Raw genomic sequence first — 19,403 nt, forward strand, 5'->3', positions numbered from 1 at the left:
GAGCGCGGCGGGTGCGCGGGGGTTTCGAGGCAAGGGGCAGGCGCGGCGTTAGCCCTGCCCTTCCCTCCTGAGTGGCAGCTGGCAGAGGGGAGGGAGCTCGGAACACCCCCGGGTTTCACAGGCTCCTCCCCGGGTAAGGTCGCTCTGGCTCGGGGTGGCTCTGAGGGGAGAGCGCGGTGAGCGCGGGAGCGCCCGGTGCGGAGCGGCTCGGATCGGATCGGGTCCCATCCCCTCCCCTCAGGGCTCCATCCGTCCCCGGGTGACATTCCCGTGTCACGCTCGGTACACAGGTCCGGACCCCGCTCTGTCCTCCCCTGACAGTTGTTCCGAGAGCGTTGGACCGGGCTGCAAGGGGTTGGGGACCCGTTGGGTCGGGGCTGAGCTCCCGGAGGCGCCCAGCGGGAAAAGCCCCTGCGGGAAAACACGGAGTCAGCGGCAAAGGCAGCGCGGGATGGGCTGGTAAAGGCTGGAAAATATCTGCCAGGGTGAAAGTGTTATCTGAAGGGGTGTGCTGGTCTGAAAGGGCTCAGAAAAACGTTTAACTTGGGTTCTTCAAGGCCCAGCAGCCAGCTTAAAGTTAAGCATGTGTTTAAGCACTTCTCTGGAGAGTGGGATTTTTTTTTTTTTTTTTTTTTCTGGGCTACAACCCAACGCATTGCAATCTGCTTTCAGTTAGGAGGGGAAAAAAAAAGGAGGCAACGTGTCATTTACTGGCCCTGTAACATGGGGAGATCTTGGGGCTCCAAAAATTTTAGTGATAGCTGAGAAAGGGTAAAAATAAAAAATGAAAAAAAAATAAAACAAAACAAACCCCCCCAAAAAAAACAAAAGAAAAAAATATATATAAAAAAAACAACCACAAAAAAAGCCCAAAACAAACGAAAAAACCCAACCAACCAACCAAAAAAAAAAACCAACTAGCAAAAACCTGTGTCATGATGAAGCCAGCGTCCTTCCCCTCCCGTCTGGAAACCCACAGCAGGAGTGTTGAGGATTAACCCTGCCATCTAAGGCTGGGGAGGTAAAACACAGTTATGAGAGCTGCACAGTCCCCAGAAGAGTATTAGGAAACAAAGTTCCTGTTGCTGATTCTTACAGATGGCTTTGGCTTAAAGCTTTAATTCTTTTAAATTATAAATATGAAATAAAGCGAGAAAGCACAAAGCAGCAGTATAATCTTACAAGTATATTTGATTTCCCTGTGATAGGTGTGGGGTGTTTTGGTTTCTTTCACATTGGCAATGAAAGTCTGTATTTTGCCTCTCTGTGATTGCTTGAGAAGCTTTTGGCTGGTATTTTTATGCACATTTAAAATACATCTGCTTAAAAGGCCTTAGCTGAATAATACTTCTCTGGAACTTGAAAGCTGTAGCCTCAACTACAAATTAATTGTAATCCTAAATGCCCCTTTAGTCCCATAAGTGTCCTGGATTTCTTTTAAACAAGTTTAAAGTATTATAAAGTCCATTTGGCAAAGTATTCTGTCACATGCAAGACTGGGGGCTTGACAGCATGGCCCTTGCAGAGAAAGGCAGCTCAAAGAGCAGGGGCATTTCTGGGGGACTGCAAAATAGGGATTTGCATGGCCAGCCCTTGGTCTTTGGATGGAATTTAACTTGTTGGTTATAAGTCATCCTTGAGGGTCTGTCTTGCTCTCCCAGCTGTGCTGCCACAGCTGGAATCAGCAGGATGTGATAACTGTCCAAATTCCCTTCCTGGAAAAGAGTGGGGCTTGGCAGGCTTCTCCCTCACAAAATCTTTCATTCCATTTGATCCCAAATAGCCTGAACCTGGTGACCTGCCAAGTGCACTGGAGCAGACACCTGTCTGAGGGGGTTTTGGGGGGAGAGCACCTTCCCATAATGATGAGAGAGAAAGAAAGGTTCAGTGGGAGTGGAAGTGACTGCTTTGAGTGCTGCTGGGATCCCTTTGGATGGCTTCAAGGGTGTCAGAGCTGGGGCCATGGGTCCTGCTGGGACTAATGTACACAATTTTGTCACAGGTTCCACTGAGACCAGAACTCATCCAGTCCTCCAAAGGACCTCAAAGCTTTTGGGAAAGCTCCCACTAACTTCAGGTACATGCTGGATCTCTCTTTAGTCCTGCCTGCTGCACACAAGCTCGTGCTTACGTTTGTGATGGTGAGTAACAGGGCACTAAGCTTCCAAGCTGTGTAAGCCCATGTTTATGTTTGGCACAATTAGCAATCTCGATTTGGGACTTTTAATTTGCTTGGGCCTCTCAGCAGCGAGAGGAAGCATGGAACAGACTTGCACCAAGAAACACCAAGAGGAAGAGCTCGTGAGAGACCTGCTGCATCTTTTAAGCATTTAAAGAACAGCTGATCTCTAACACGTAGCTGTTTCTGTGGGGTTGGTAATATGCTGCTCTCTTTTCTTCTAAATCCCAGACACATCACGTTCTTGTTTCTTCTGGGAGTTAAAAACAAGCACTCAACCTTCTTCAGGATAGTATTTCTGCCTCCCCTAATACTGCATGAACCTTGCTTGCATCACTGCCATTATTTGTTCATTTGAAACTAGGAAATCTCACCCCAGTGGAGAGCAGGTAGGATTGGATTCATTCTGCCCTGGGAGGAATGTCTACAAATACTTATCCAGGGTGCAAGGGGCCTGTGGAAGTTGAAGAACTTCTTTCCAAGTAAAATCATTGAACACTGTGCTCGTAGAGCTCCACATTAGCAAAGACCTGTTAAGGGACAATTCATATTTTTGAAGAGTAGGTAGGAGTTTGTGGAGGACTGGAGTCCAGCAGCTGTGTCACTCAAAGCAGATTCCCCCCAACACAGGTCACAGCCAAGTTAATGCATAAAGGCTGCTGATCTGAGAGCCCCAGGCTGAATCACACTCAGTCTGCCTGCCAGACGTGCTGACAGCCTGCTTCTCCCAGCCACTTCAACTGGAGCAGCAGGTTCTCAGCACTTCTGTGAATCAGGAGCTTCATTCTCAGCTAGAGCAAGTGGTTGCAGCCTCAATGAATGGACAGTTCAGTACAGTTAACTCATTCCCCTCAGATGGAACACAAATATATTTATTACTCGTGGTAGTTTAGAAATCAAGATGTTTCAAAGTGTTACTTTTTTGTTAGAACATCTTTTTACCATTCTCTTCAGCCTTGGTAAGTAGGCAGGAGGAAAAGAAAACACACAGAAATCCATGAGGGCTTTAGCCAGATGAAATCTGGTATGTTCTGGCATCTGTTAGGTTAAACTGCCAGCTCAGTAGCACACACTATTCACAAGGTTGCTTACTTGTGCAAGCCAGTGTGTTAGCAGCAGGTGCCAGGTCTATACATCACATTTAGAAGCAGCTGATTTCCAAATAAACATAATTACTGTGGCCAAAGATACATACTCAGGTTGTCTGGGCAGTTTCTCTCCACTTCTCAAGTTCTGTGGTCGTGTCCTTTTCTCCCACAACAGTTCAGGCCTTTGCTCTGCTTCTTCCCACACGTCTAAATCTCAGCCCACTGTATCCCAGCCTCCAGCTCCTCCAGACATTGCTTCTTGCTGCATCCTGATAAAAACCACTGAGGTCAGATAGAGTATTTTGGGCTCTTTATTTCCTTCCACTCCATTGCAGGGGATGCCACTCATCTGTGTTTATCTGTTTGGAGAAATGCCAAGCTGAAAGGACATTATTTAAATCCACTCTGGACCCTCCACCAGATTTGGTCTCCAGACCAACATTTAGATCACAAACAAAGCTTGTATTGCAGATGAACACTTAACAGGATCCTTTGGGCCCTGGAAAGCTCAATTCTGTCCTGAATTCCCATCAATGACCATAGTGTTGTTCCTTTTGGGGCCTATAGACATCCTGGCTCCTGGGTTCCCTCTTTGGGGGGGGTTCTGCTCACCCTTTTCCACATGAAGAGTGAACACTGAAGAGACAAAAGGTCCTGGAGGCAGGGTGGCCTCCAATTAGTGTGTCCAGGCTCTCAGAACTACAAAGTCTGAGTCAGCAGAGTCCCAGTTCTGGCTCTGCTCATGATTCTCTGCATCATCCTGTTCCCTCTCAGGGCTCATAATATTTCCTTACCTACAAAAGCTGTTAGGAGGATTATAGCATTGTTGTGAATTCCACAGATGAAAGGTACTACAGAAGAACAAACTGCAATTACTGTTTCAAACCCCTGCCTAATCCTGTCATCCTCAACTTACTGAATAACACTTACTCAATCAAGGAAATCTTGCTACTACAGCGAAGGAAATCATTGGTAAAGATGATTCTGTTGCAATAAGAGCATTTATCCCCTTGTGCTCAAAACTCTTCTCACTGTCACTGAGATGATCAGAATCATATAATCCCAGATATTTACTATATGCTCTTAAGTAGTCTTCTGTTTGGATACTGTTCTTTCTTTATCCCAAACATGACTGCTACTGAATAAATTCCCTTTTTCTAATGTATCCTGATATACATTCTAGAGATAATTGCTGGCTATATAGCAGCTGTGAGCCTGCTAATATGGGAGGTCTCTAGGAGGCCATGGGGGCTGATAAAATGATCAGAATGGCCAAATTTTCCTGCCTTGAGGCTCGTGGAGCTCCATCAGCCTTTCATGAGCATGTGAATGTACAGCATGCTTCTGGACATGCTCAGGGAGGGATTCATAGCCCTTCAGCAGCCTTCTCCACTTGTAATCCCAAGTACAAATACTGACAAAGAGCTCCCTTCCAGCAAGGAACTGTGGTTTTAATGGTTAAAACTGGGACTGAGTAGGGAGGTAAAGAATCAGAAGCTTAGTACCTAGAGCAAAGGTGAGAAAAATTGATGCTCTGGGTTAGTGTTTCCAGCAGTCCTTGATTACTGTTAAATCTTCAGGTGCAGTCGTGCAAGCACTGAGTGTGTTCAGTTCTCAGAAAACTCAGTGGTCCCACAGAAGCAACTGTCTCCTTTTCTTCTTCTGTCAACCCTTCTTTTCAAAATACTTAAGTCCTACCCTAGAGACCAAGATCAGGGAAGCAGAGTGTCTGTTTAGCAGCCCTGAAAACCACACTGGGTTTGCACAGATTATATTTTTCTTGTCAGAGCCTATGCACAGATCTGCCTAGGAAACTGTTCAGACCACTGTGCATTAAGGGTTAAAAACAGTGCAATGGCAAGGAATAAATATGCTGCAGGTGTTAGTTAACAAGGTACTAATTGGGTAACTAGAGGTGCTACATAAGAGACCACAGAGGCTAATCAAAAGGCTCTGGGTGAATCTAGGATGCTCTTCAGAGCTTGGGGAGGAAGAAGAAAAAAAACAACCTACTGCAGTATTCTTATGTTTTGTGGAAAAACTGCCATTGAGGTATTGTAAAACAGGCAGAGTGTTTTATCTTGGGTGTAAAGTTAATGTGATCAAATCAGTTCTGAAATTTGTTTAAAGATTGCAGTTTTTTTCTCCCCAGTCTAAGTGCTTTTACTTTGCACTAGGTAACTTGTGCTTGAGTCATTCTGATTTGATTTTATTGTACCTCCTATGGGGCTTATTCAAACTGAGTCAGCTTGTGTCTGTTTAGCTAAATTATTATCTAACCTCACTGCCTTGCATAAAGAAGGCTTTAAGGACCCCTGGAATACTTTTGTTTTCCTAGTCCCTTGGAGGATGCAGCTGGAATTTTCAAGCCCAGGTTTGCAGCCCTAAATGTAGGTGTGTGAGACACTTGAATGTTCCAGGCTGAAAGCTGAGAGTGGTGAAATCTCAGGGGATGGTTTCCCATGTGGATTGTTTTGTCTGATGGGTGATGAACGTGACAATTCAGGATGCAACAGCCTTGCACCCAACTTGAGTGTGATAAGGAAGTGCAAGGTATGGTTGGAGACTGCTTTTTGGGGGCAGTTTTGTAGCACCTTCCATTGCCCAGCTGCTCTTGAAAATGGGTTTGCAGCAAGGCTTAAACTCCAGTTTCTAAGGTATACATGTTCTCTGGGGGCTGGGAACACTGGAAGGACTTCATGCTCTTGCTGGGAGCCCACGTGCTTTGGGTGCAGAAGGCACTGAAATGGCTTTCAGATACCTGATGAGTAAATCAAAAAAGTTCCTGTGGTGGAAGGAAGCCCAAGGCAAGCACTGACCAAGTGTGAAGTTTGTCTGGAGATGCAACTTCAAATGCTGACTTACAAAAACAGAATGTCCAAGAGCTGTACAGCTGTTGAGTTTCTAGTTCCTGAATTTGCACAAGCCTTGAAGTAAAGTGGAGGGGAAAAAAATGCCCTTTTTTCTTGCGTTTGGTTAAGAAATGTGCACAACTTTGGTTTTCTCTTGAAGTGGACACAAGCCTGGGCAAGTGGAATTTTCCTAAGCATGTCGTCTTGCCTGTAGAAAACCCTAATCTTGCTGATTATATCAGACCTGAGAAATTTTAGTCCCATTGGTTGTGGTTTTCAGCTGCTAATCTTCTGTAAATAAGGCTTTCCAGGAAAACTGCCTTCACCTTCTGGTTACAGTAAAGTGACTTTTTGGCACCACAGCACAGCTATGTGTGAGAGGCAGCGTGGCAGCCTCTGCTGGTGTTTGTGTCCACAGAGAACCCCCCTGAACTGCTTATTTTATGTTGGCACTCCAGTGTCTCCCTTGGACTTATTTTCCAGCGGTCCTGTTCTTTTTTCTTTGCTTTGCAGCAACTGAATAATATTTGTGCTTATAACAGCATCTTTTTTAACTTCTGTTTGTATATTTGCCTCAGATTATAAACTGTTGGTCTGCTACTTGGAAGTGTTTGTGTTTGCTCGTGTTTGGTGATGCTCTTAAGGTGGCTGTGTCTGTAAAATTCATGTCGTTTTAGTTGGATACATTAGATTATTTTTCGTGGTGATTTTAGACAATATTTATGAAATGTACCAACCGGTGCAAGCTGCATCACGTTGTGGGGTTTATTTATGTTTTTGCTGCTGGGTTTTTTTGGTTGGTTGGTTGGTTTTGGGTTTGGTTTTGTTTTGTTTGGGGTTTTTTTGCCACTTACTACTCCAGCCTCCACTCCCGCCCTTCTATTTTTGTTGCTGCCCCTATTAGTTGTTGCGTAATAACCCGAGAGCGCGCATTGCCCAACGCAGACCGCGATTTGAAATAAAAGCAAGGCAGCTCCCACAGCTGGGACTTCCAACTCGCTTTCCCTTAGCCCTTTGCGTGGGTTACAGCCGAGAAAATCCACGCGTTTCCCTTCGCACTTTTAAGGGCTCTTGTTGTACCTTTAGCGCCCGAGCGGCGCGACGGGGAGGGGAGGGGAAGCCGGGATTGTCCCCGGCAATGTCTGCCCGGGGAACACCCCCCAACCTCCTCCTTCCTGCGGGTTTTTATCGCGGTTTCCCCCTCCAAAACCACCGAAGCCTTTTCCCCACCCGAGGGACCGGGCTTACCCCCCCCCGCTGCCCGGGGCATCACCCCCGCTGCTTCTCTCCCTTGCCCGCCGGTCCGGGAGGGAGCTGGGGGCCGCCGGAGAAAGGGGGGGGGGGAAAGGGGGGAACCGGGGGAGCCCACCGGGTTCTGGGACTTGTAGTCCGGGAGCTGGTGGCCGCTTCTCCTCCGTGCTAGCCCGGGACTACCGTCCCCACATGGCCTTGCGCCCCGGCGCATGAGCTGTCGGGCGCCTTAGCGCATCTATTATACTGCCTTGCCGAGGATAAAAAGAAGAGCAACTGGAGGGACTATAAGGCAAACGTTGCTGGAGCTGCCGGGGCAAAGTAATCTATTTAATCTTTCCCTTTATTTGTTAGATGCTTGGGTGTGCGTTGCTAGCACTGGGCCATGGGTTCTGGAGGGAGCGGGGGGGGGGGCCGGGGAAGAAGGGGGAGGAAAGCAAAACCCACTTGGGAAAGGCCAATGCTGGGGTTTGTTTTGTTTTTGTTTTTTTTTTTTTTCATTATTCCTCTTTTTTTTTTTTTTTTTTTTTTTTTTTCCTTCCTCTCTTCTTCTGCTCCCCGCCAGAGCTCCCCGCGGCCCCGCAGCCTTTGTGCTCCGCCACAATGCAACAAAGCGCGGCGGGGCTGGCTGCAGCCTGGCCATTGATTTCCTCCCGGCCCCGCCGCTCCTTGCCCACCCTTTTCTTCTTCTTCTGCCGCTTCTTCTCCATCTTCTGCTCCCCCCTCCCCTTCTCCCCCCTTCTCGCCGAGCGCCCGAAGACGCCCCGGACGGGCGCAGCTCCGGCTCCGCGGAGCCCCGCGCAGGAGGGGCTTGCTTGCTTCTGCTTTTTTTTTTTTTTTTTTTTTTTCGGTCGGTTTTTCTCCTTCTTCCCCCTCTCTCGCTCGCTTTCCCTCGCTCGCTCTCTCTGCCCGCCATCTTTTGAAGGGGAAAATTAGGGGCGAGGAAAAGGAGGGTTGCAGGCGCTCTGGAAAACAAGGAGGAAAAAAAAAATTAAAAAAAAAAATTAAAAGAAAAAAAAAAAAGAAAAGAAAAGAAAAAAAAAAGGGGGGGGGGGGGGGGAAGAGGAGGGAGCGAAGGGAAAAGAAAAAAAAAAAAAAAAAAAATCGGAGGGGTGGAAGCAGCAGCAAAGCCCCGGCACGGAGCGGTCAGGGCGCGGAGAGGGGCTCGGCGGTGGCCCCGCTCCCTGGTTGCCCCCCATTCCTTCCCTTTCCCCCCCCGGCTGGTTTGGGAGCTGGGAAAAGGTCTGCGCAGGCTGCGTGTGATGCGCTGGGAAGCGCGGGTTCCGTGGGGTGTGCGTGTCTTGGTGTGGGGATCCGTCCAGCTCCTGGAAAGATCTTTGGTGTTTACGGAACTTTGGCAAATAAATGGGACCCGAGCGTTCGTTTCCTAAACTTTGCTGTGCTTTAGAGGTGTGAGAAGAGACGCAGATCGCAGGTTTGGTGTCTGGAAGTGTTGCGCTATAAATAATGCTGCCCATAATAAAATGTAAAACTTCAAAACTCAGCCGTACTTTTTCCCTCTGTTTATCTTGTTTTGCGTTTTTTGCACCTCCCTGGGCGCTGGGGATGGAGCATTATTTGTAGCCTGCTTGGTTTCACTTTCAAACAAAGCTGTAGTGTTGAGGTCGCGGATCCGTGCGCGTTTTTAAGCTCCACAGCTGAGTCCTGCAGGGTGTTTGTAGGAAATGAGTTTTATCCAGAAATTTGACAACGTGGAGCATGCATTCTGTAAGGTTCGTGCTGAATGGTCTGTGGCTGGTCTGTGGTGTGGATGTATCTTTCTGCTGATGTCAGGAATCAAAAGTTACCAAAATAAACTTTTTTTGTTAAGTAAATAGGGTGGCTTCACTGTAATACTGCAAACATTTCTGTTTGGGTTTTTTTTTTACGGCTGAAGTTCCCTAACACTCATAAATATTAAGTTAGGGGTTAACACAATTAGCAAAGCACACCTGTTTTTCCTTGCTGGCAATAGAGAAGTGTTGCTTTTTTTTTTTTTTTAATATGCTTGTTAGTCTTTTTAATGTTCAGTATATGGGAGTGTGCTGAGGGGGTGTCTAAACAAAACTGGAAATGTGAGTTTAAAGCTGAAACTCCTGTCTTTAGTTCACACAGTGATAAGGTATTAGAGGATTTGGGACTGCCATATGTGCTGCAATGGATGGGTGAGAAGTACAGAATAAATATGCCTCAATCAAAACAAACAAGAAATTCCCAAAGCAGTCTGGTTGCTTTACAAGCAGAAAAACCCCAGCTCTGTGTTGCTTACAACTACCCAGCCACTTGGGTACTGGAAGTGTGGAGTTCTGCCTCCTAATCTGGGCATCACAGCACTCGCAGGCTGCTCTGTCCCTTACTTTGTTAGCACTGAAGTCGTTCAGGGAGTTTTTAATAATACCCTGGGAGGGTCCTGCTGAACCAGAGGAACCCCTGACCTCAAAGCCTCCCTTTTTGGAAAGCACAAACGCCAAGATTGTGTATTTCTTTCTCTTAATCCACGCTGCTTAAAAATACTCAGTCGTGCCTGTATTTAGTGCTTTGAGACAATGCTTATTAAAAGGGCTGGGCAGAGGGTTAACAGAGTTATTCAGTGTTCAGGGGAAGCTTGGTTGCAATATTGTCTTCTATGCTCACTGCCTGGGTTGTGCTCAGTGTGGAGACAGCAGCTCTTCCAATGAAAGGCTTTTTAGTGACCTCTGCATGCAGACTTGGAATTAAGAAAGAACGAACGTGCAGTGTGAAGTGTCTGAGATCTGCACTCAAAGCTGACTTTAGTATGTGAGTTCCATTAACTTAAAAACCAGGCTTCATTGCTTCTGGAAATAAAACTGCTGTTGTTAAAGCACTGAGGTGCTTGAAAAAACTTAAGTTCTTGTCATTTAAAAAGTATTTAGAGAGAAAAGCATATTGAAGAAGTCTGATGTTCCAGCTCAGTGAGCTCTTTCCCTGTCTCTTAGGGCTGGTTTTGGTGGTGGTGTCTGCAAAGGCAAGTGTTTCAGTGGGCTTCTTAGCTAGTTGATTTCAGTCAATTCTCAATAATATTGCAGAATGTTTCTTTCCTGAATTCAAAACTGTGTGCTTAAAACTTCATCCTTCAGTCATGTCCTAAAACGGGGGGCAGTCTGATGGAGGTTTTTGGTATCCACAGGGATCCAGCCTGACCTGAGGGGCAGTACACCCAGATAAAGCACTAGGTACCAGTAAAGTCTGGGCCTTCCAATGGTTTTTACAGATGCATTTTTTAATTGGTAAAAGCTCTGAAAGATGCTGTTAAATATTTACCTCTTAATTTTGGGGTGGGCCGCTTCCACAGTGGGTTGTGGGTTTCCAGCCAAGTCCCACTCCACTCCTAGAATCTCCCTGCTTCTCCCTGGAGTCATCTGGGAGCCAAATCGTTCTCCTTGACAGCACAAACAACTTGGGAGTCAAATCCCTCTCCTGGGCAGCAGCTGAGTGATGTAGTGAGGTCTCATGTTTCAAAGGCTTAATTACTTTTACAAAATATATTACTCTTTGCCTACTTCAGTAAGCTATCGGGTGCTTCCAGTGCAGGCAGAACTACACTTTGCTAAATAAATTAACAAAGAGTGTTTTGCATCTCAGTGTTGTTGATTGTTTCTCTTTAATCCTGGTTGTTCTTTCTTTGCTAATTTGCAAAATTCATTAATCCACAGAGGGTTTCCCAATCATTACCATGAATCCTATGTTTTGTTGTGTGTGTTGGGTTTTGTTTTGGTTTTGTTGTGTCTTGTGTTTTGTTTTGTTTTTTTTTTTTATTTTAATTGCTACATTATTCTCCAGTAATAGCCCAGCACACCATTGTAAGCAATAGAGTTCTGGGAATTAGGAAGGAGCCATTGTTGCTGTGCTGTTCAGTGAGCTGCCAGGGCTTTTTGGAAGGATGTGTGAATCTCAGAGCTTTTTATTCCCCAGTATCTTCCTGTGACATTGGTGTAGTTTTGTCAATCAGCAGTGCTTGTTGGAGGCAAACAGCTTCCTTTGGGGCACGCTGAGGCTTTAACCCACTTGTTGCTAAAGCCAACATTAGAAAGATTTAAATTTTGGAGAGCAGTGTGGAAATTCACTGTTATGTGCTGCTTTTTGTGCTACTCCTTATTCCTTCCCCCTTCTTACTGATAAGATACAGACTGAAGCAACACCTCTGTTTTGGATTCCTTTCGTGCCTTCCCAGTCTCTTTCCAGCCTGAGTCTGATAAGATGACACCACGGTGTCTGGAAGTACTTCAGCAACGTGGGTAACTCGGGTTGTTTGCAGAGGACTTCATGCACTGCCATAAATCCAGGAGCAGAGATGCCCTTTGTGTGACTGGCTCACTGAACCCAGCCAGGCCTGAAGGAAAGGAGCATTTCCCCTCCTGTAACTCTCTCAGCTGCTTGGCTTCTTCTCATACAACACTACAGAGGGTGCCTGGGGGGGTCTCACTTTCTCACAACCCACCAAGGTGGCCATGCCAAGAGAAATTTGTTTTCTAGAAGTGCACTGGTGGCTGGGTTTGGCTGTGAGTGTGGAGTTCTAGGAAGGGTTGGAGGATGCAGCAGCCTTTTTCTTTAGCAAGGTTGGCTTGGGAAATGTTCTGTGCTGTGGGCTGTAGTGAAACTGATGTGCTGAGCACCTGTGTGTAAGTGTGGTGTATGGGTATGATGGAGAATGCTGTGACTTTTTGGAAACATTGCCTTCTTGCAACTTTTAATTAGTGCTAAGGTTCTGCTTTGGGTCTGGGAAACAGTGGTAAAGTGCAGCACTTGATGTCCTGTGAAAGAGGATGTGCTCCCCTAAGTTTCTAGGGAGTAGGTGCTTGTCTGAGTGTGGCTACTGAATATCTGCCAGTGTGTTTGAAGTGTGTTCCTTTCCTGAGCAGGAATAAGCCACGGGGGAATAAATTAGGATGCTTGTGTCCACACTGCCCTGGTTGTACTTCCTTTGGCTTGAACTTCATCCATATGCAGGAGTTGAGGAGAGGCTTAGTGCTCACCTCTTCTCCCTGCTGGAGGCTGAGCCCTGGGTGCTCTGTGTGCAAAGCTCCTGCTGTCAGGAGTCTGTCTGTCTGTCTGTCTGTCAGCAAGACAAGGGGGCACGGTCTGAAGTTGTGCCAGGGGAGTTTTAGGTTGGACATTAGAAAGAATTTCTTTCTGGAGAGGGTGCTCAGCCATTGGAATGGGCTGCCCAGGGAAGGGGTGGATTCTCCATCCCTGGAGATATTTCAAAAGAGCCTGGATGTGGCACTCAGTGCCATGGGCTGGGAACCACGGGGGGAGTGGAGCAAGGGTTGGACTTGAGGAGCTCTGAGGTCCCTTCCAACCCAGCCCATTCTAGGATTCTATGATTCTGTCTGTCTGTCCATCCTGAGCTGGTCCCTGGAGCCTGGAGGTGAGACCACCCTCCTCCTCCCTGGGGTGTCTTAGGCACTGGGGAGCACCTCCTCTCCATCAGCCCCTCTGTTCCCTGCACAGGCCAGGGGGTAACAGGCTGTAAGGTTCAGCTTTTACCCTTTCCTGCAGACTCTTTGGGAGTTTAAATCAGATGCATAAACTCGGGCAGTGGAAAGTGCTTTGCTGCCCTCTCAGAGAGTGACAGCATCTCGGGTATCAGATTATTCACACCTTAGCTGACCTCCAGCTTCCTTACATAGCTGAGTGAATGTATGGATCCCCCCAACCTTAGGAAATCAGCAGGGCACTTTTCCTCTGAAACAGCAGATTTCATGTGGCCTCTCACTCTTGTTTGGATGTGTTTGCTGTGAGTTAATCCCAGGGAGTTCCTCTGGAACAAAAAGGCACTTCAGCTGGGTTGGAAACAGCTAAGTTGCTGCAGCCTGTTTAGGGGAAGATGTGTAGGGGATGAGAGGTGGTCACAGACAGAAGGGCTACCAGAGTGTTCCAAGTGGCTGCTCCTCATTAGCTAAGCTGCAATAATTAACTATGTGGGTGGGTGTAGTTGCTCTGTCCCATAACCAAGTCTAATGTTACCGTTGCTCAGCTAACAAGTAGGATATTTATGTCATGGTAATTCAGCCAGTTCCATTTGGTTGTTCATCTCCTCAAACTGACTTGATTGTCAGGTGTTGGTTTAAGGTGACTTGGCATGGGAAAGCTGCTGTGTTGGAGCTGTAGACCTGGAGCATCAGTTAAACCAGTGGCAGCTCCTCTGTCCTTACAACATGTGTAATGCTTGTTGTCTTTAAACACATCTGCTGTTTTACAAAACAGTCACTTGAATTACTTTAATACATAAATTTAAAATTGAGTAGGAGAAGGTGTTGGAGCAGAAGTGCACAAGGGGGGCTGTGTTGGTGAGAAGATATTTTCTGTAATGAGTCACTTTGGTTCTGCTCCGTACTGTGAAATGCCTCTAACAATTAGGATGCAGATCTGGGTCTGTTTGTTAGATTTCTCTTTTCTCTGATGTTTGCATGAAGCTGCCTGCAAGGATAACATCTGTAGCACTTGTAAAGGGTATTAATAATGCTGATATATGGCTGTGCAGTAGTGGTGAGGTAAGGGGGAGCTGCAGTGTAGATTATTAGGTACACAGAGCACAAAATAATCCTTTAATACATAGGAACTGAATGTTAATTGCATTTTATACTTGGAATACTTTTTGTACTGAGTTGCATTGAGGGGAGGTGATCTGCCTGTGCTGTGTAGCCTCTTCAATTCACTTGGAAGTTGAGTTTGGCTGTATCTGAGCTCCCCTCCCCAGTAGGTGTCATGAGGGACCTCTTGGGTGTCATGGTTTATCTTTTAGAAGTGTTTAAAGAGGGCTGCAGGATGGGGGAAGGGATAAAGCAGAGAGCAGCTTCAGCTTGGCAGTTTTTCTTCAGGTGACAAGGAGTGTTACACATCAGAAAGAACAGGCAGGTGTTCCCAGAAAAAAAGCCATGGAAATAGAGGTTCCTCTGTGTGTTTGCCTTTTTCCTTAGAATTTGGTATAGCCAGAATGCTATGAAGGAATTAATGTATAAATGCATGGGAAAAGACTAATTAATAGAATTGTAAATGTTAGTGGAATTATATCCCTGGTTTACAAGTGAGGATGTGACAGTTCTGCAGCATGGGGTGTCAAGAGCTGAGCTGAGGTGTCAGCATCCTGTTTTGTAGCTGGTTTTTTGTAATTTTTTGCATATAGCAGGAGTTTGGAGAGGCTCTGCTCAGCAGGGAAATACTGGGGCTCTTGGTTTTTTCTTGATTTTGTTTGTTTTGGGTTTTTTGCCTTTACTTCAAAACGCTTTGTGTCCAATAGTATCTCTTTTTTGGAAATCAAAGTGCAGAAAAAGAAGCAAACAACAACAAAACCTCTTGTGGAAAGACTAATTTATCCACTAGATGCCGAATCAAACAGTTTGGTTTTTTGTCTTTTATGCTGTAAAAGTACACAGAGCACCATATGCTGATGAAAAAGGGGAAGGGCAGACTCTCATTTTTCTGAACACAAAAGTTGAACCCTGCAGATCACATCCTATAAAAAGCAGAAAAAACCCAGAGCCCTGTGTGGGTGCAGACATAACAATGATTCCATGAGGAGCTCTGAAGCCTCTGGGGTGTCTCCATGTCATGCTTTAATGGGTGAACCTAAATGCTTCTGGTATCCATGGGGCAGCTGAAATCTGGCTCAGTGAGTGTGGGGTGGGTTTTTTTTGTTTGCTTGGGTTTTTTTGTTTGTTTGTTTTTTTTTTTTAATGATTTAATAGTGTGGTTTGTTTGACCTGAAATTGGCAAAACTGATTTCTTGGCATCCCAGGATGAATCCCCAGTGGTTCTGTGTGTTGGGTCAGGGATGCTGTAAAGTCACTGATGAACAGAGAGGAATTAGATGATTGAAGGAGGATTTTGGTACTGACCTGGACTGTGAGATTTTCCCATTACTTTTAGTTTTTCTCGTTAAGAATATTACATCTTGCCAATCCGTGCCTCTTTCCTGCTCACTCCTTGGGGCAGAACCTGCAAATGCTGCACTGGGTTTGGACCCAGTCAGGGTGAGTGGAGCCTCTGGGTCACATCCTGGGGAAACTGGGTTGAGCTGAGTGTTACAGTGTCAGGATGTCACAGTTTGTCCCCCACTTCCAGAGCAGTTGAATGCCCACATGAAGGGTGCTGAGAAAGAGTATCTGAGGTTCCAACCCAAGTAAACAAATGGGTTTGTGGTTCTGGTTGGTCTTGAAGTAAAGACTCAAATGCATAAGCAAAGGTGACTGAAGGTGGAACAGTAGATTCTGTCCACCTTTGAAGTTTAAAGTTCTACCAGAAACATTGGGAGGTGGAATAACAACAAAAGCATCCAGTAGGCAGCATTTATTCCAGTTCTGAATTTGCAGAATTGCCCAATCTGAAAAAAATGGTAGCTGAGTCTGTAGAGTCTTTTGCTCTGCCCATGAGCAAGGTTTGAATTAAACTCTTTCCCCTTCCTTGGCCAACGCTCATGCAAACCTGGAGATTTCCTCTGCTTGACTTGGCTGCAATTTATTTTTGTGGTACTTTAGGAAACTTTCTGAAAGAGAGCAAGATCTCCCTTATGCTTGTACAATGGGACTTGTGTAGCTGGGGACACGTTGCACCATCCCAGCAGGCAGAGGATGCCCCTGCAGGGCTGGGTAGCACTGACTGGATCAGCTATCACACCTATTGTACCTGCAGCAATATCTGATCACTCTGAATAGATTATCCAGCCCCAGACATCTAGCACTTAACTTCCTTTGTCATTTTCTCTCTTAATGGGCAGCTGGAGAAGGGGTTGAACCAGGTCCAAGGGCCAAAAAATTAAGACTTTGTTTCTGTCTTTGCCCAAACCTTCCTTAGAAAGAGGTTTATCTGGGTTGACCAATTAGCTGTATCTTGGAGGTGATAAGTCTGCAAAACCCTCTGTGGAAAGACAGTGAACCACAGCAAGTGTGCAGTTTATCAGGAGAGGAAAGTTGCTTAGCACTTTGCAGGATGGGGCTTGAAGTGGTTACTGAATCCCAGAGGAAGCTCCTGTGTGGCTGTTTGTGCTGTGGTTTGTACCAAACTCCTCTTGTGCCTTCAGCCATCTTCCTGCCTCTCCATGGTTCCCTGCACCCTCCTCCTGCTCCTGACATGTTGGGAGCTCCTCTGGTATGTGGCCATGTGCCAGCCCCTTCCTAGCACTCCCTGTTTGCCTCATGTCCAAGGCTGCAGGGCTTCTCTGCTGCACATGGGCTTTGGGGGGGCTGCAAGAACCCCACAAAGTGCTAGAAACTGCCAGAGAAATATTCAGTGTGTTGCAGTGCACTGGATAGCAGAGAGCAGGTGCTCAGAAGCAGGTTCACCCTCTGTCCTGTCTCTGTGAACCTTGTCTCTTCCCTGCTCTCTGCCTTCTGTCTTTCCCCCTGGTTAGGAGATGTCTTGAGTTCAGCCCCGTGGGTCACGTAAGGTAATTTCATTCCATCTCCACCTTCCTCCTCTGGGAAGAAATGGCACGAGCACACACATGCCCAGGCGTGTGATTATCTCCAACACTTTCTGTGCTAGATCTCTACAAAAATCAAGGCTGAAACAGCCCAGCACCTTTTTTTTCCATTGCTATAAAGGTGTAATTGGTGTATTTTGTTGTGAGAGGCAACCACTATCACTTTTCTGTGAAGCACCTACCCATTCCCATCCTGGTGATTTGACTCTTGTCTTCCCAGGTGGTGATGTGCAAGCCACCAGCTGCTTTGCATACTTTTTAAACCTGTTCAGATACTTATTTCCACTGTTAAAACTCAACTTTTGGGTTTTTTCAGGATAGGTCACTCAGTTAATTTGCTGAAGTACCTCCTGGAAGATTTTTTTGCTAGTGCAATTCACTATTTCAGAAATCTCAGTCCAGTCCTTAGTGCAGTCAGGTCTCAAAGTTGGCTGAACTGCTCCAGTCAGGAATCTAAGGCAGAGGAAGCTCTTTAACCACTCACTTTTCCTTCCTTCTGTAGCCTTGTTAACAAACCTGTGTGTAACAAAACCAATGTGTGGCCAAGTTAAAATTTGCCTCGTGTTTTCAGAGGACCACAAAAAAGTAGGGCTGCAGGGAATGTCCAGAGGTCACTCTGTCCTTTCCCCTATCCCAAACAAGATCAACCATGCCTAATCCATTACTGATGCTGGTAATTTAAACTGTTCTCAAAAGCAAACTCAAGGCTATGAAAATGAACTTGTTCACTCTCTGCTGTTGAAACTTCAGCCTTTAGAAAGCAGTTGAGCCCTGTGTGGTTTGTGTCTTGCAGGAGGTGTGTGATGTGCATCTAAAATCTTGCTCAGACTTGCTCAGAAAGTGCTTCCTGTGGCGTCAGCAACTTGGGGGAAATATTCTGGTCTTTATCAGAAAGACCCTCATTTTATTTGGGGTTCTTAGAACAGTGTTTATAAAAGCCCCCAGTGCTTTTATAGCCAACCTAAAGTGACACTTGGGTACCTGAGTGGTGCCAGACATTTGAAAGCAGCCTGGTTAGGAGGGACACTGAATGAAATCAGCAGTTCCATCTGGCTGATCCTTACCTACTGGTTAGGAACCCACAGACTCCTTGCTGAGGAAGCTCTGGCTCTTAACAGCTGAGTGACCAAGGGTGGGAAACCCATCTGCATAATCTGATGAGCATTAAACCAATAAGAGTCAAAAGCCAAGGGGCTGGCTTAATCTTCTGTTGATCTTTTTCCCTCCCTCACGCAGAGGTAAGTTCAGGACACGGTTGCATTTCCCAGTCTTGGGGTGTAATTGGGGCTGTGCTCAAATTAATATGGATGAAAAACAAATCTCTGATAGTGTGGAATTAATGATGGGAGTGAGAGACAGCAAGGACAGCTGAATGGGCTTTGAGAGTGGGAAGCTGGAATGTGCCATAAGCCAAATTCCCATTTCCTGCAGTGAAGCCAAGGGCAAATCCTTCATCCCCGGGTCTTGAGGGGGTGGGATATTGTGTGTAGTGTGTGTGTAGTGTGTGTGTAGTGTGTGTGTAGTGTGTGTGTAGTGTGTGTGTGTCTGCCAGAGCAGTGCTGGCAGATCCAGCAACCTGTTTGTCCTCAAGTCTTGGTTTCAAATTGCACATCCCTTGTGTATGAAGTGAACATTTGTGCTGCCATGGAGTTAGGAGGGAGTGAAATCTGCTTGGAGTTCAATTCCTAGATGGATCTTTGAAGGGAAAGGAAGAGCCAGGAGGAAAAGGAGGACATCTGTCCCCTTTGTTTCCTTCTGAGGATCCTGAAGGAGTGGGGGTGTAGTCTTACTTTCTACAGCCAGAGTGTAAATCCCTCAATTAATAATCTTGCCTGGCTCCAAGTTTATGTTGAGGGGTAATAGTGGTGCACTAAACCTTTCCTGCAGGTGTTAGGAAATCTGGGCAAGATGAGGAGGAGCCTCCTGCTTCTCAGATGGGAAGTAGAATAGGGTGAAAAAGGGGCCAAGTGTCTGCAAGCAGCATACAAGGGGAAGTAATGCTTGGAGCAGCAGCTCCTCCAGGTAGGAACAGGGTCTGGCTGTGTGTCTGCAGAGTGCTAAGTACTGAGGGACTTGGTCTCTGCACAGCTCCCAAGTGCTACTAAAATGTAAATAATCATCTGGAGATAAAGATGAAGTCAAGGAACATTTTTAAACTTGATCATTTTCCCAGATGGGAAGATGGATACCGTGGTTTCTGGCTGGGCTGGAATTGTGCCAGGTTTTGATCATGCAAAAATACTACACCAAAGGGGAGAAAAAGAGTTGTTGGTGCTAACACAAAGCTTGCTACCTTCTAATTTTCTCATCAAACCAAACACTGTCCTGTACTGCAGGAGCAGCAGCAAGGGACTGAGCCATCCCTGAAGTGTTTGGCTCTACCAAAGGAGGTGGCAGGACTGTTAGCTGAAGCAGCAGGCTGCTGGCACAGTGCACATTTCATGGGGCTTTATAGCTGCTGTTAAAATAGTCTGCACCACTGCAGACAGGCTGTGGGCTGCATCAGCTGAGTAAAATGTTACCCTACCAGTACAGGGAATTATTAACATGTTTTCTCTGTGCCAGCTGTCTCTCCCATGACTGACCCATGC

The 19,403-nt window shown here is 46.3% G+C and overlaps 1 protein-coding gene across 5 annotated transcripts in view; it reads left to right on the top strand.

The window, feature by feature from the left end:
• The first annotated feature begins 43 nt into the window (after window positions 1-43).
• Window positions 44-19,403, top strand: part of BRD3 (bromodomain containing 3) — a 44,040-nt gene continuing 24,680 nt past the window's right edge. For 3 of the 5 annotated variants that reach the window (XM_071766468.1, XM_071766473.1, XM_071766472.1), the window contains exon 1: window positions 7,489-7,691. The gene's annotated coding sequence lies outside the window, so the exon portion shown is untranslated. Of the gene's footprint in view, window positions 134-207; window positions 460-2,002; window positions 2,142-7,488; window positions 7,692-19,403 lie in introns of those variants that run through there. The other 2 variants (XM_071766470.1, XM_071766469.1) reach the window with 2 other exon arrangements.

The sequence above is a fragment of the Heliangelus exortis genome, chromosome 22 (genome assembly GCF_036169615.1).
Source record: "Heliangelus exortis chromosome 22, bHelExo1.hap1, whole genome shotgun sequence".
Lineage (NCBI taxonomy): Eukaryota > Metazoa > Chordata > Aves > Apodiformes > Trochilidae > Heliangelus > Heliangelus exortis.